Source organism: Somniosus microcephalus, chromosome 3 (assembly GCF_052327205.1).
Source record: "Somniosus microcephalus isolate GS21.2 chromosome 3, FLI_Smic_1.0, whole genome shotgun sequence".
NCBI lineage: Eukaryota > Metazoa > Chordata > Chondrichthyes > Squaliformes > Somniosidae > Somniosus > Somniosus microcephalus.
The window spans coordinates 15,157,416-15,172,579 of record NC_140989.1 but is presented as its reverse complement, the minus strand read 5'-3'; the positions used below and the strand labels follow the sequence as shown (position 1 = coordinate 15,172,579).

The following is a 15,164-nucleotide window of genomic DNA, read 5'->3' as shown; positions in this document are numbered from 1 at the left end:
CTGTAAACACAGCGGGGAGATTCCCTCTGGTCTGTGTGTGTGTGATAGTGACACTGTAAACACAGCGGGGAGATTCCCTCTGGTCCGCGTGTGTGTGTTAGTGACATTGTAAACACAGCGGGGAGATTCCCTCTGGTCTGTGTGTGTGTGTTAGTGAGACTGTAAACACAGCGGGGAGATTCCCTTTGGTCTGTGTGTGTGTGTTATTGACACTGTAAACACAGTGGAGAGATTCCCTCTGGTCTGTGTGTGTGTGTTATTGACACTGTAAACACAGCGGGGAGATTCCCCCTGGTCTGTGTGTGTGTGTTATTGACACTGTAAACACAGCGGGGAGATTCCCTCTGGTCTGTGTGTGTGTGTTAGTGACACTGTAAACACAGCGGGGAGATTCCCTCTGGTCTCTGTGTGTGTGTGTTAGTGACACTGTAAACAAAGTGGGGAGATTCCCTCTGTTCTGTGTGTGTGTGTTAGTGACTTTGTAAACACAGCGGGGAGATTCCCTCTGGTCTGTGTGTGTGTCTAAGTGACACTGTAAACACAGCGGGGAGATTCCCTCTGGTCTGTGTGTGTGTGCGTGACACTGTAAACACAGCGGGGAGATTCCCTCTGGTCTGTGTGTGTGTGTTAGTGACACTGTAAACACAGCGGGGAGATTCCCTCTGGTCTGTGTGTGTGTGTTCGTGACACTGTAAACACAGCGGGAATATTCCCTCTGGTCTGTGTGTGTGTGTTAGTGACACTGTAAACACAGCGGGAATATTCCCTCTGGTCTCTTTGTGTGTTAGTGACACTGTAAACACATTTGGGAGATTCCCTCTGGTCTCTCTGTGTGGTAGTGTCACTAAATGATCGGCGGTGAAAAATCCGACCGTTTCCATTCCCTGCGTGTGAACTTCCCGACCAGATTTTCCGTTCTACACTCTGCTTAAAATCCAGATGATGAAGATGAAAAGCTCCCTCCTCGTAACATTCCAGAGTGAGTTTGGGAGTTCCTGTTACTTTGAATCTGAAAATTATTAAATCTTCTTTGAGCTTAGTTTAAAAAATTAATGGCAGATTCTGAGAATGGCCTTAAAATTCTCGGCTCTCAGGAGAGAAGTGGGGAAGTGCAATACTTGCTAGGAAACTATAAAACTTTAATTGCGCCTGAGGTCTGACATTCTGTGAGTGAGCAGAATACACTCTGCCCTCACTGGCTGGTTAATTAAAGGGACAGTGCCCCCTTACCTACTTCCAGTACTTTGTAAAGCTCTCCCAATAATTACAGCATATTAGCTTAGACAAATAGAGAAAGCTGGGGGAAGTTCTTGTCAGTTCAAGTGATCTCACTGATTGCCGGCTCTGGGGAGTTCCAGGGTGCAGCCTGTAGCGGAGCAGGGAAGTGCTGACCGCAACTTCTGGATTTCCGTGGGATGATCTGCCCATGCGCTGAATCTTGAAATGATGACCAGTTTTCAGGGGGGTAATGACGACAGAAGCCGACAGTTTCGCCGACAGTTTCGCCGTCGTTACCAGCGCAAAATCCAGGCCGTCACTCTCTCCCTCCCCCCTGCTCCCCCCCAAAAAAAAACAATTTCCCAAATCAGGCAGACAAAAGGCAGGGAAGCACTTCCGATTTGGTGAAAGTGGACGAAGCCTCCAGTCGTGCAGACTGCTTTTGAATTGCCAGGCTGTGCCCTGCCTGAGTTATTCCAGGAGAGGGTATCAACTGATCCTTGGTGATAGGTTTAATGCATCTTTATCTTTCCCAATCTCACGTTACTGTGCAGTTGGTATGTCTAGACAGGTGACAGTGTGCATTGTCTGATCCAAATATATTCCAGATTGCTGGTAATTGTAAAAGATGTCCCACTGCATCGAATTTAATCTCCAGCAAATGACACATTAATAAAAAAATTCCCTTTATAAATAAACAGAAATAATCCTTTTGGTGTTGGAGTGGGTGTGAATGGTGTCCATTCCCTTTTTTCTAAGCAGTGAACCGTGTCCAAGAGGTGACACAATAAGACAGATACATAAACATAAGTTCCAGACAGGGACAGCCCCACTCGGGAGCTTTCATACAAAGTTGCAACACGGCCACAAACAGTGGAAAAAATTAATTCACTCAGTTTCTTAAAGCCAACGAGAGAGAAATAAGGAATGGGAGAGAATAATTATTTTTTCTACTTTTGCACAAGGGATGGGGGGAGTGGGGGGGGGGCGGTGGGGAGAGGGAAGGGAGATATTATAATTGGAAAAACACGAGAAGAGATGACGGTATAATTTGCAAGTATTTAAAATGCAGAGTTTGGGACGTCTCCCACACCAATTGCACTTTACTTTAATAGTTATTTTAAGAGAGGAAAAATTGCAAAATCCGACTTCTGGTGAATGATGCTGGACCTCAGAGGTTAACCCTGGAGTTTCTCTCACTCTCTCCACACACACTGTCTGATTTGCACTTTCTGGCTCTACTTCTAAAAATATTGAACAAAGTGCAAAAAACATACATAAATGGACAGGAGATTCTACAGATGGCCGCGTGTGTGTCTGTTTATTTCAATAAGGTGACTCTCACTGTAAACATCTACTTTATTGAAGTAGAAGTTGCCCCTGCCACGGTTCAGTGTCAAGCTGCAAGTTGTGTGTGTGATTTTTTTGGAGAGTCTGAGCTCTTGGCTTTGCTGACCTTGTGTGAATCTGATCATGGTATTAGAAATGGAATGTAATTACGATAGACAACTATGCGGAGCGTTGGCAGCCTCTGCTCGAATCAGATATTACATCTATCACATCATGACATTTTTTTTCCCTCTTCACGTTTACCCCCCCCCCCCCATCCTCCTCCTCCTCCCCCTTAAAGGCTCATTTCGTAACAGCTTACGAAAGCTGCATTTTTCTGCTCTTGCATGGGCTATGGAATAGGGCAGTACTAAGCTGAGCTTTCCAAGATAGGATCGTCCCACTTCTCACAGAGAGAGAGAGAGAGACTGCAAGACCTCGGAGCAATAGAACAACCAGGACTCCCCCTCTCCACCCACCCCCCAGCCGGCTCCCAGCGTAGCCCTCCGACGACAGGAATCCCCCTCTCCGCACAGGTTTGCTATCGATTCGTTATCTTCAGAGTTTATTGCAACCGATTTTAGCAGGGATTTCGCTCCTGTAAGTGCCTCATCTTCGGGTCTCATGCGAAAAGGAACTTTATTTGCAATTTTGTGGGGATATCGATGCATTGTTATATTGCATGTATATACTCAATATTTTAATCAAGCTTTGATACTTTATATCATGGATGCCTCCATTTAAACTCTCGATTTTTTAGAGTTATAGTTTTGAGTGCAACAATACTATAATTCAATATTTTTATTTAGAATTGAAATAAAACCAGGGAAGCTTTGCAAGCAATAAATGACCGACTTGTTTGAATTCAGCTCGTGTTGTCCCGGTTTATTTGAAAGTACCTGGTGTAGATATTTGCAGTTCCAAAGTTTGCAAAGTTGCGTTTGTTCTGTTTGGACCGTGCGATGTGTTTCTATATTGGGTTGGGGACCAGTTGCAGGAGGACCACATTGAGGCATCCTGGAGTTTATTCCTGGAGAGCTGGCGTGTGTGAAATGGGAAAATCACAGGCTCCTATTCAACCCGAGTTAAAAGCCTGTTTCTTGACTGAGTGCAGTGCAAGGGGGAGCCCGGTGGGGTGGGGTGGGGCAGGCGGGAGAGATGCGTTAGATGGGCTGCTCGCTGCTCCTGGGGGTGGACAGGGAATGAGGGAGATCAGCCACCGACTACTTCAGGGTTTGACTTCCATACAGTCACTCGCACAGAGACAGACAGACAAACACAGAGACAGAAAGACACACACACACACACACCCATACAGACACACACAGAGACAGACAGACACACACAGAGAGACAGACACACACACTCATACAGACACACACAGACACTATCACACATACAAACAGGCAGGCAGACAAATACAGACACTCACACACAGACACACTCTCAAATATAAAAGTGATCGATCTATAAATAGAGATACGAGTTGCTCTCAGTTTGAAAAGTTACCTGTAATCACGAGAAGTTTTAAATATATAACTTCAAATAATGACTATGTACAGTTAAACTCTATTTTGACCTGCGGCCCAATTATCGCGGAATAAAACTCATAAAGTCGAACATTTAAACTTTTTTCTTGTTTCTAAAGTTACTATGGGCGAAAACCCCTTAAATCAGATTCAGCTGGACTGGTGTCTTGGATTGATGTGTCTGGCCGGGGCATTGTGTTTAAATACACTGTCACTTGCGATGCTTTGGACGATGAATTGCAAGCTGCACACAAGCCGAGAGCTGCAGACCTGTCTGCTCCCCCACGTGTAGTTAAGGAGAGTCTGCAGACCCGCTCACTCACGCTCTTTGAGTGATGTCCTCATGTCTGGCACCTGACAGGACGCAGACCCGCGGCCGGGCCGCCAGGCGGCGCTGGAGCACCAGCCCAGACTCTCCACAACTTTTCTTAAAGTGAACTTCGAAAGTTTTACTCTTTTAAAAGAAAACCCTTTTTAACCACAGTTAGTGAAATACAACGCTGACCTTCACCAGTGTGTAAAAGGTAGTCACGGGGAAAAATTGAATTGCTTTTGTTTTGCTAAATGCCTTTGTTACCGCTAGACTTGACTATTCCAACGCACTCCTGGCCGGCCTCCCACGTTCTACCCTAAGTAAACTTGAGGTCATCCAAAACTCGGCCGCCCGTGACCTAACTCGCACTAAGTCCTGTTCACCCATCACCCCTGTGCTTGCTGACCTACATTGGCTCCCCATTAAGCAGCGCCTCGATTTCAAAATCCTCATCCTTCTTTTCAAATCCCTCCATGGCCTCGCCCCTCCCTATCTCTGTAATCTCCTTCAGCCCCACAACCCCCAAGATATCTGCGCTCCTCTAATTCTGCCCTCTTGAGCATCCCTGATTATAATCGCTCAACCTTTGGTGGCCGTGCCTTCTGTTGCCTGGGCCCTAAGCTCTGGAATTCCCTCCCTAAACCTCTCCGCCTCGCTACCTCCCTTTCCTCCTTTAAGCCGCTCCTTAAAACCTACCTCTTTGACCGAGCTTTTGATCACCTGCCCTAATTTCTCCTTATGTGGCTCGGTGTCAAATTTTTTGTCTTAAAATACTCCTGTGCAGCGCCTTGGGACGTTTTGCTATGTTAAAGGCGCTATACAAATACAAGTTGTCGCTGTTGTTGTTGTTTCATTGTTTAAATATATCTTAAGGGGGAAAATATGACTGCAGCAGTTGAATAGCCAGTTGTAACCTCTGTGCATCCCTGGAGTTGGAGGGTAATGTCTGTAAATTGTGTGTGAATTCGTGGCCCTGACCCACATGTGAGTGAAATTCAAGTCCCAATATGCAGCAAGGCATGGGAGCAGATCGTCGACATTGGAGAAGTGTGAAGCGGGTTAAATGCTTCATGTCTGCCCCTAGATTACCAAGGTCAAGTTGGATTGAGTGAGACTAATGGTGTAACACCGTTCTCCTGAGTGTCATTGTAATATTGCAATCAGTCCAGACGATGGCAATTGGTGAATTGCTTTTAGACAGACTTTGTGGGAGGGGGGGGGGGGAGAGTTAGTCCGGAGATGAGTTTTAACGTTAGATTCTAGAAGCGTTGTTTAGGAATTTGAAATCTGAAATAAATGCTGAGGGGGGGGGGGGGGGGAGGAGGGAATGCACAGCAGATCCCACAGTGTCTGTAAAGAGATACAAAAAAGGACAGGTTGGGGAGCAGGGTTTTGTCAGGATTCAGAGTGCCCTGTAGATGTGTGTGTGTGGAGGAACTAAAAGTTGGGGGAGGGAGCGAGACTGTGATATATTTCTTCACGTTGTATGTATACCGTAGGAATAAAGAGGGTCGCCATCCATCTCTGCCAAGTCCGGTGTCGGGAATCCAACCCAGATTTTCTTTTAAGGTGCAGGGTTAGTTTCGGCTTTTAGGGAAGTAAAACACAAGAGCAGAGTTTTATGAGCTGCTGTATAAATACAAGTTGCTGATGTAATCTGTAAAAGGGGAACCTCCTGCAAATATTGACACACTCGCCCTGTCCCGGCTTCTGAAAGACAGTAGGAGAAACAGTGCTAGCATTGCAAGAGATTGTATCGTCAGTACAGAGTCACAAAACTAGCTGGCTCATGAGTCAACAGATAGAGAACTTGGAGTCCCCAGGAGATCTCCTGTGAAGCTCCCCGCCCAACAGTTTGAACAATGTATGGTTTAGGGAGCTGGAGGCTGCGGCTGAGATAGGGGGAGAGGGGCTTGGCAGATATGGGAGGGGGATTTATGGGCAGAGAGTAAGACTGAATCAGCCTGGGATTGGGGAAGGAGGGGGTCAGAAATGAAGGTCTTTGGTGGTCTGGGCTGAAAGAACCCAGCTGGTCGAAGGAAATAGCCACTGGCTTTCCATGACAGCTTTGTGCCTGGTTTAGTAAGTTGTAACAAAGTGGGCTGTGTGCGTGTTTAACTGCTTAAGATCGAGGTCGTAGGTTAGATTGTAAATTGTGCAGCGTTGCCTTATTTTAAAAACAAGAAGCTGATCACAAGGCTCCCGGAATATACTTTTATTCGGCAGGAAATTTGCTGCGACTTTTTTCCCCCTCATTTCCTCCCCTCCGATTCTCTTACCGGCACCCAGACATCCACAATCACGGCTCGACTTTCCCTTTATTTCCACTGTCGCTCTGCCCGCCGACACCTCTTCTTTCGTTGAGTCTGACACCGTATGAGGTTATCTCGGGGCGATCTCCCAATTCCCCAGGAAACAAATGAGGTGACTCAAAGATCCGATCCCCCCCTCCCCCCATCACCACCCCCCACACCCCAAAGGACTGATCCTCACTGTCTGAAGTTTCTGGGAATTTGATTCAAAGGCAAGGGGGAAAGTAAATCGGCATTCCACATGTCAAGACTCTCTCTGCAAAACTAGTTAACGGTTTCAATCTTGAGACAGTTCTGCCATGTCCAAAAATCGGAACAACACTCATGATGGATCTTATTCCGCGGTTGAACAGTATTGAGTGTGTAAGGGTCTTAATTGCAACAAAATGTACATTCTTCTATATAACGGGACTTTGGTTAAAACCCATTCTAATTCCTTCTCCTGTACATTATATTTTACCCCACACTGCGTCAAGTGACTGAAGTTCCACAGCGACCTTGCACTGCTGACAGTATAAGGTTTCTTCCTTTGAATCACAGAATCTTACAGCACAGGAGGAGGCCACTCGGCCCATCGTGCCTGTGCCGGCTCTTTGGTGGAGCTCTCCAATGAGTCCCACTCCCCCCTGCTCTTTCCCCACAGCCCTGCAAATTTTTCTTTTTCACGTATTTATCCAATTCCCTTTTGAAAGTTACTATTGAATCTGCTTCCACCGCCCTTTCAGGCAGCACGTTCCAGCTCACAACAACTCGCTGCATAAAGAACATTCTCCTCATCTCCACTCTGGTTCTTTTGCCAATTAGCCTGAATCTCTGTCCTCTGGTTACCGACCCTCCTGCTAGTGGAAAGTGCAAAGACCTATTCTGCCAGTTTGGGGGATTGGAAAGATTACTGTTTTCTATTAAGAAACAAAAGCTCAGGTCTAGACCTCTGCCTGATTTGTGATTTATCTCACCTCTGTTCCATGGATGTCAGTGTCTATTAAACAGGCGCATGCCTCTTTACTGATTTCACGGTTAACAATAGTCTCTCAAATCTTACTGGCAATGCTGATATTTTGGGTTGAAAGTTATTGCAGTTTTGTTGTGATGTGTGGCGTTAGAATCATCTTGGTTTGGGGCTTTCTATCGATGACAGAATTAATACAGAATCTCATTCCTTCCCCATATCATTTTTGTTTAAGAAAAGGGGTGGAGTTCAAGGCAATTGAAAGAATTTCTCCCCCAGCCCCTCTTGGCTCATTTGGTCGAACTCTCGTCCGAAGGTTGTGGGTTCGAGTCCCACTCCAGAGACTTGAGTCCATAATCCAGGCTGACACTCCGGTGCAGCGCTGAGGGAGTGCTGCACTGTCGGAGGGGCCGCCTTTCGGATGAGACGTTAAACCGAGGCCCCGTCTGCTCTCTCAGGTGGATGTAAAAGATCCCACGGCTACTATTTTGAAGAAGAGCAGGGGAGTTCTCCCCGGTGTCCTGGGGCCAATATTTATCTCTCAATCAACATCACTAAAAACAGATTATCTGGTCATTATCACATTGCTGTTTGTGGGAGCTTGCTGTGTGCCAATTGGCTGCCGTGTTTCCCACATTATAACAGTGACTACACTCCAAAAGTAACTAATTGGCCACAAAGTGCTTTGGGCTGTGAAAGGCGCTATAGAATTGCAATACTTTCTTTCTTGCTCTGTTTTATCCATTGAGCAAGGGAACCATACAGCCAAGAAAGATCCTACATTCTCTCCCCAGTTCTGTGCACTGTGATTGGCCTCTGCACCCCTAGGTTAGGAGGAGGAGGGCGAGGAATCAGCCAGGATTCCTGCTTCTGATCACCGTTCAGTAGCCTCTGTCGGAAGTGCATGTCCCCATGTTTGTGTTTGTGTGTGTGAGGGGGGAGGGCCGGGGGGGGGGGAGCAGGGGGCGGTGGGGGAGAGGGGAACATCAAATAAGGACAGGATTGCCCTAGATTGCGATGCCTCATGTGGTGGAATAACACCACTGCCAAAGCTCTCAAATGAATGATGGACACTGGGGCAAGCAACCAAAGGGAACATTGACCCAGCGAGAAGTCGACAACTTCAGGAGGGAGTGAGAGTGGGTCGGAGGCGGCAGGCGGGGAGGGGTGGGAGTGGAAATATGTTTGCTCCAACTTGGCTGTCAATTAAATTTAATTTGCCTCCCGAATGGTGAAATGAATGGTAAAACAGCTCAATGATATCCAATATAGTAAAGGTTAGTCATATAACTACAATTCTTATCTTTTTTGGAGACGGAATGTATCAATAACCTCCCATGAGGGTCTGTCCGCCACTGGCCAGTGTCTGATATATTGCAGATGGTTCTTGTGGAAACTTTGTTTCGCTGTTGTTGAAAAGGATCAGTTGGGAGACGCAGACACATTCACAATGTGACCTCTGACCGTTTCGTAAAAAAACAGCATTTCCCAAACTTATGCCTGGTCTTTAGTTTTTCTGTGAGATGCATGTGGAGTTTAATATGTAAATGTGAGTGATTCTGTGTGTGTGGGTGTGTGTGAGTGTGAGTATGAGTGTGTGTGAGAGAGTGTGTATGAGTGTGAGTGTGTGTGTGAGTGAGTGTGTGCATGAGTGTGTGTGTGAGTGTGTGTGAGAGAGTGCGTGTGTGAGTGTGTGATTGAGTGTGAGTGTGTGTGTGTGAGTGAGTGTGTGTGTGAGTGAGTCTGTGTGCGTGTGAGGGAGTGTGTGTGAGTGTGTGTGTGAGTGTGTGTGAGTGTGTGAGTATATTTGTGTGTGTGTGTGAGTATGTGTGTGAGTGTGTGTGTGTGAGTGTGAGTATGAGTGTGTGAGAGAGAGTGTGTGTGTGTGAGTGTGTGTGTGAGTGTGTGTGAGAGAGTGCATGTGTGAGTGTGTGATTGAGTGTGAGTGTGTGTGTGTGAGTGAGTGTGGGTGTGGGTGTGAGTGAGTGTGTGCGTGTGTGAGTGAGTGTGTGCGTGAGTGTGTGTGGATGTGAGAGTGTGGGTGTGAGTGTGTGTGTGTCTGTGAGTGTGTGTGAATGTGAGTGTGAGTGTATGAGTGTGTGGGTGTAAGTGTGAGTGAGTGTGTGTGTGTGTGAGTGTGAGAGTGTGTGAGTGAGTGTGTGAGTGTGTGTGAGTGTGTGTGAGTGAGTGTGTGTGAGTGGGTGTGAGTGTGTGTGTGAGTGTGTGTGTCTGTGAGTGAGTGTGTGTGTGAGTGTGTGAGTGTGTGGGGTGGGGGGAGGGGTTATTTTTATGACAAGGAAAGGAAAGAATTGCATTTTCCAGCTTCAGTCAGTGGATGGCATCAAGGCAAATATCTAAAAGCAGCGGGAGCTTTCCTTTCAGTGCAAACACCTGACGCCGCAATGTCTGTTCTGAGGTGAGCTCAGAGTCACATTGCGTTCTCTCGAAATGTTTAGTCGGGCAGAAAGTTGTCAAGCTCGTCAAACAGAACCCAACAGGAATTTAAACAATGTTATTTTTTTGCATATTATGTTATGTGCATCGGAGGTTCTGTATTATCCTGTCTCTCACAGTAAGCTGTAGGATACACTGTCTCACAACTGCCCTGCCATCCCAGGCTGCAGCATTCCCTGTCGCTCCTTAGCTCAGCCATGCCCGACCCCCACAACTGAGATTCTCTCCTTCTCTGTTCCCAAACCGCCCCACCCCTCACCCCATCCCACTCAACTGGCTGTCTAACCATATCCCACCTCACCACTGTCAACAAGGCCTCTCTCTTTCACTGTATCATCCCTCAATTGGGTAGCTATAAGGATTTCCTGCACCCCCCCCCCACCAATCTTTCCCTGATGTCTCAACAATAAAGAAAAAAGAAAGAACTTTGCACATCCTCAGGACGTCTCAATGCGTTTTACAACCAATAAAGTACTTTTTTTTTGAAGTGTAGTCACTGTTGTAATGTAGGAAATGTGGCAGCCAATTTGCGCACAGCAAGCTCCCACAAACAGCAATGTGATCATGACCGCATGATCTGGTTTTGGTGATGTTGGTTGAGGGATGAATATTGGCCAGCACAGCTCTGCTGGTCTTCTTCGAAATAGTGTTGTGGGGTCTTTTACATCCTGTTATAAATCTCATCATTCATCAAGAAACTACTCGTGAAATAATGCTGGATGGCCAGCTGGTGGCGCCGTCCAAGGAGTATAAATACTCGGGCGTGGGCCCCAGCTTTTCAGGGACATTTTGTAAGACAAGGAACTAGTGAAGTACAACTAGACCTCCATGTTCTGAAACAAGTTGATTAAAGCCTTGCTTTATACTCAAACCAAGTGCGTAGTGAGTTTTATTACATCACATACGGTGTCCCTCTATCTTGGGATGTTTTACTATGTTAAAAGTGCTATATAAATGCCAGTTGTTGTTGTTTTATAGGGTATCCTATTTTCCCATCTCCTCATTCAACACAGGATATCTCTTGCTGCTCTCTCGTCCTCCCATCAAAGGGGTCTTCCATCCTCAACAAGCTCTGTGGTGCCACCAAACTATAACAGGGTATCTATCCTTCTCCCTGCTTGTTACCCCCCATCTCTCCTCGCTCCTTATTGTTCCTTTCTCTTTCTTGTCCTCCCTAATAAGGTCTCTCTTTCAACCCTTCCACTCACCCGACTGGGTCTCTCTCACATTGTGTCCCCCTCTTAACCCCAAGAAGCCTTCCCCAGTGACTCCACCAATTTCTTTCCTTGCCCCCCGCTCCCCGCCATGCTGTCTCATTTTCTCTTTTTCTCTCTCTCTGTTCCTCTAACACTCTTCCCTAACAGTGTCTGTCTCAGCCCTGCCATCTTCTCTCCCTGCCCCTTGGAGTACTGAAATAAATAAATGAAGCCAGGAGTTTATTCACTGGAGGTGGATGCTTGTCGATGAATATATTGGGGCTGCTGTTGGTTACATGAACATAAAGCATGTTCCTCAGTGTGTGGTTGGATCTGCATGGTTGTTCCTGGGAATTTTAGTACCTTTACATTGGAGAGGGACAGGACATGCACTTCTCTTCTGTATAACTGACTGTCACACCCCAATAAGATTGCCAAATCTGGTTGGACGTACTCCTGGAGGTTTAATTAAAACAAGCACAGCAAGCTCCCACAAACAGCAATGTGATAATGACCAGATAATCTGTTTTAGTGATGTTGGTTGAAGGGTGAATATTGGCCCAGGACACCAGGGAGAACTCCCCTGCTCTTCTTCGAAATAGCACCGTGGAATCTTTTACATCCACCCGAGAGAGCAGACAAGATCTCAGTTTAATGTCTCATCCGATAGATGGCACCTCTGACAGTGCAGCACTCCCTCAGCACTGCACCGGAGTGTCAGCCTAGCTTTATGTGCTCAAGTCCCTGGAGCGGGACTTGAACCCACGACCTTCTGACTCAACTGAGCCATGGCTGAAACAGCTTCAGTGCACTTGGGATTCAGATCAGGATCCAGCTCCTGAATCCCGCTCCCATCCTCATGGTGATCTGCATCCAAAACCACCTTGCACTGACACAGAAATGGTGGCATGAAGCACTGCAATATACTTATACCACAGATCTATCTAGTGGGCAGAGTCAATGATTGGGGCACTGGTCAGTACAGTCAGACCAACAACAACAACAACTTGTATTTATATAGCGCCTTTAATGTAGTAAAACGTTTCACAGGTGAGTTGTCAGACAAAATTTGACACCGAGCCACATAAAGAGATAATAGGATGGGTGACTAAAAGCTTGGTCAAAGAGGTAGGTTTTAAGAAGCATCTTAAAGGAGGAGAGAGGCGGAGGGGTTTAGGGAGGGAATTCCAGAGCTCGGGGCCCAGGCAGCTGAAGGCACGGCCACCAATGGTGGAGCGATGGAAATCAGGGATGCGCAAGAGGCCAGAATTGGTAGGCCCCGGAGCGGCAGCAGTGCAGATCTGTGTGGGAAGCGGTGGTGGCGGCGGTGTTTAAAGGCGACCCCGAGGCGGCGGAGGACCAGGTAGGGCCCGGAGCGGCGGTATTTAAAGGCGACCCCGAGGCGGCGGAGGACCAGGTAGGGCCCGGAGCGGTGGTATTTAAAGGCGACCCCGAGGCGGCATAGGACCAGGTAGGCCCCGGAGCAGCGGTATTTAAAGGCGACCCCGAGGCGGCATAGGACCAGGTAGGCCCCGGAGCGGCGGTATTTAAAGGCGACCCTGAGGCGGCAGAGGGCCAGGTAGGTTTATCAATCTCAGCTCCGAGAGCGGGAGAGAGAAGTAAAAAGTAATCGAACTGTGACGTCACCAGAAAGCAGGTAAGTGATTGATTGGTGAGTAGTTTTCCCTTTTTAAACTTTAACTCTGTGGTTTATAGTTTCTAAGCTCTCTTTGTAAACCAGGGCCCTTAAATATACCATTTAACTGTAGTGTAATTGGTGGGATTGATTTGATTTAATTTAATTGCAATTAATTAAAGGGTAAGTCATGGCAGGACAGCCCGGCCCCGTTGTATGCTCCTCCTGCGCTATGTGGGAACTCAGGGACACTTCCTGTGTTCCTGACAACTATGTGTGCAGGAAGTGTATCCAGCTGCAGCTACTGGCAGACCACATTGCGGTGCTGGAGCTGCGATTGGATACATACTGGAACATTCGCAAGGCTGAGGACGTCTTGAATAGCACGTTTAGGGAGTTGGACACACCGCAGGTAGAGGTTGGACAGGCAGAAAGGGAACGGGTGACCAACAGGCAGAGTACTAGGCACAGGCAGGTAGTGCAGGGGTCCCCTGTGGACATCCCCCTCTCAAACAGATACACCACTTTGAGTGCTGTTGGGGGGGATGGCTTATCAGAGGAAGGCAGCAGCAGCCAACTTCCTGGCACCAGGGGTGGCTCTGCTGCACAGGACGGGAGGAAAAAGAGGGGTAGAGCTATAGTAATAGGGGACTCTATTGTAAGGGGACTAGATAGGCATTTCTGCGGCCGCAAACGAGACTCCAGGATGGTGTGTTGCCTCCCTGGTGCAAGGGTCAAGGATGTCTCAGAGCGGCTGCAGAACATCTTGGAAGGGGAGGGTGAACAGCCAGTTGTCGTGGTGCATATAGGTACCAACGATATAGGTAAAAAATGGGATGAGGTCCTAAAAGCTGAATATAGGGAGTTAGGAGGTAAATTAAAAAGTAGGACCTCAAAGGTAGTAATCTCAGGATTGCTACCAGTGCCACATGCTAGTCAGAGTAGAAATAGAAAGATATTTCAGATGAATACGTGGCTAGAGGAATGGTGCTGGGGGAGGGATTCAAATTCCTGGGACATTGGAACCGGTTCTGGGGGAGGTGGGACCAGTTCAAACCGGATGGTTTGCACCTGGGCAGGGCTGGAACCGATGTCCTAGGGGGAGTATTTGCTAGTGCTCTGGGGGAGGGTTTAAACTAAAATGGCAGGGGGTTGGGAACCTGAGCAGGGGGACAGAGGATAGGGAAACAAGGATAAAAGCAAAAGATAGGAAGGAGAAAAACAAAAGTGGCAGTCAGAGAAATCAACGGTTTAAATCAAAAATGGCCACAGTAAATAATAATTCTAATAGGTCTAAGAGCATTAAAAAAACAAGCCTGAAGGCCTTGTGTCTTAATGCGAGGAGCATTTTTAATAAGGTGGATGAATTAACTGCGCAAATAGAGGTAAACGAATATGATTTGATTGGGATTACGGAAACATGGCTCCAGGGTGGCCAAGGCTGGGAACTCAACATCCAGGGGTATTCAATATTCAGGAAAGATAGGCAAAAAGGAAAGGGAGGTGGGGTAGCATTGCTGGTTAAAGAAGGGATTAACACAATTGTAAGGAAGGATATTAGCTCTGATGATGTGGAATCTGTATGGGTAGAACTGAAAAATACCATGGGGCAGAAAACGTTAGTGGGAGTGGTATATAGACCGCCAAACAGTAATGCGAAGGTTGGGGATGGCATTAAAAGGGAAATTAGAGAAGCGTGCAATAAGGGTACAGCAGTCATCATGGGTGACTTTAATCGACATATAGATTAGGCTAACCATATTAGTAACAATACTGTGGAGGAGGAATTCCTGGAGTGTTTACGGGATGGTTTCCTGGACCAATATGTCGAGGAACCAACCAGAGATCAGGCCATCTTAGACTGGGTATTATGTAACGAGAAAGGATTAATTAGCAATCTTGTTGTACGAGGCCCCTTGGGTCGGAGCGATCATAATATGATCGAATTCTTCATTAAGATGGAAAATGAAGTAGTTGATTCAGAGACTAGCATCCTGAATTTTAATAAAGGAAATTACAATGGTCTGAGGCGCGAGTTGGGTAGGATTGATTGGGGAATGTCACTCAAAGGGTTGACGGTGGATAGGCAATGGCAAACATTCAAAGACCGAATGGATGAACTACAGAATTTTTTCATCCCAGTTTGGCATAAAAATAAAACAAAAAAGGTGACTCAACCGTGGCTAACAAGGGAAATTAGGGATAGCATAAGATCCAAGGAGAGGATA

At 46.9% G+C, this 15,164-nt stretch overlaps 1 protein-coding gene across 4 annotated transcripts in view; it reads left to right on the top strand.

Annotated features, from left to right (window-relative positions):
• The first annotated feature begins 2,855 nt into the window (after positions 1-2,855).
• The window catches only part of LOC147120871 (collagen alpha-1(XII) chain-like), a 377,794-nt gene continuing 365,485 nt past the window's right edge, over positions 2,856-15,164 (top strand). For 3 of the 4 annotated variants that reach the window (XM_085979224.1, XM_085979223.1, XM_085979225.1), the window contains exon 1: positions 2,862-3,083. The gene's annotated coding sequence lies outside the window, so the exon portion shown is untranslated. Of the gene's footprint in view, positions 3,084-15,164 lie in introns of all 4 variants that reach the window. The other variant, XM_085979226.1, reaches the window with a different exon arrangement.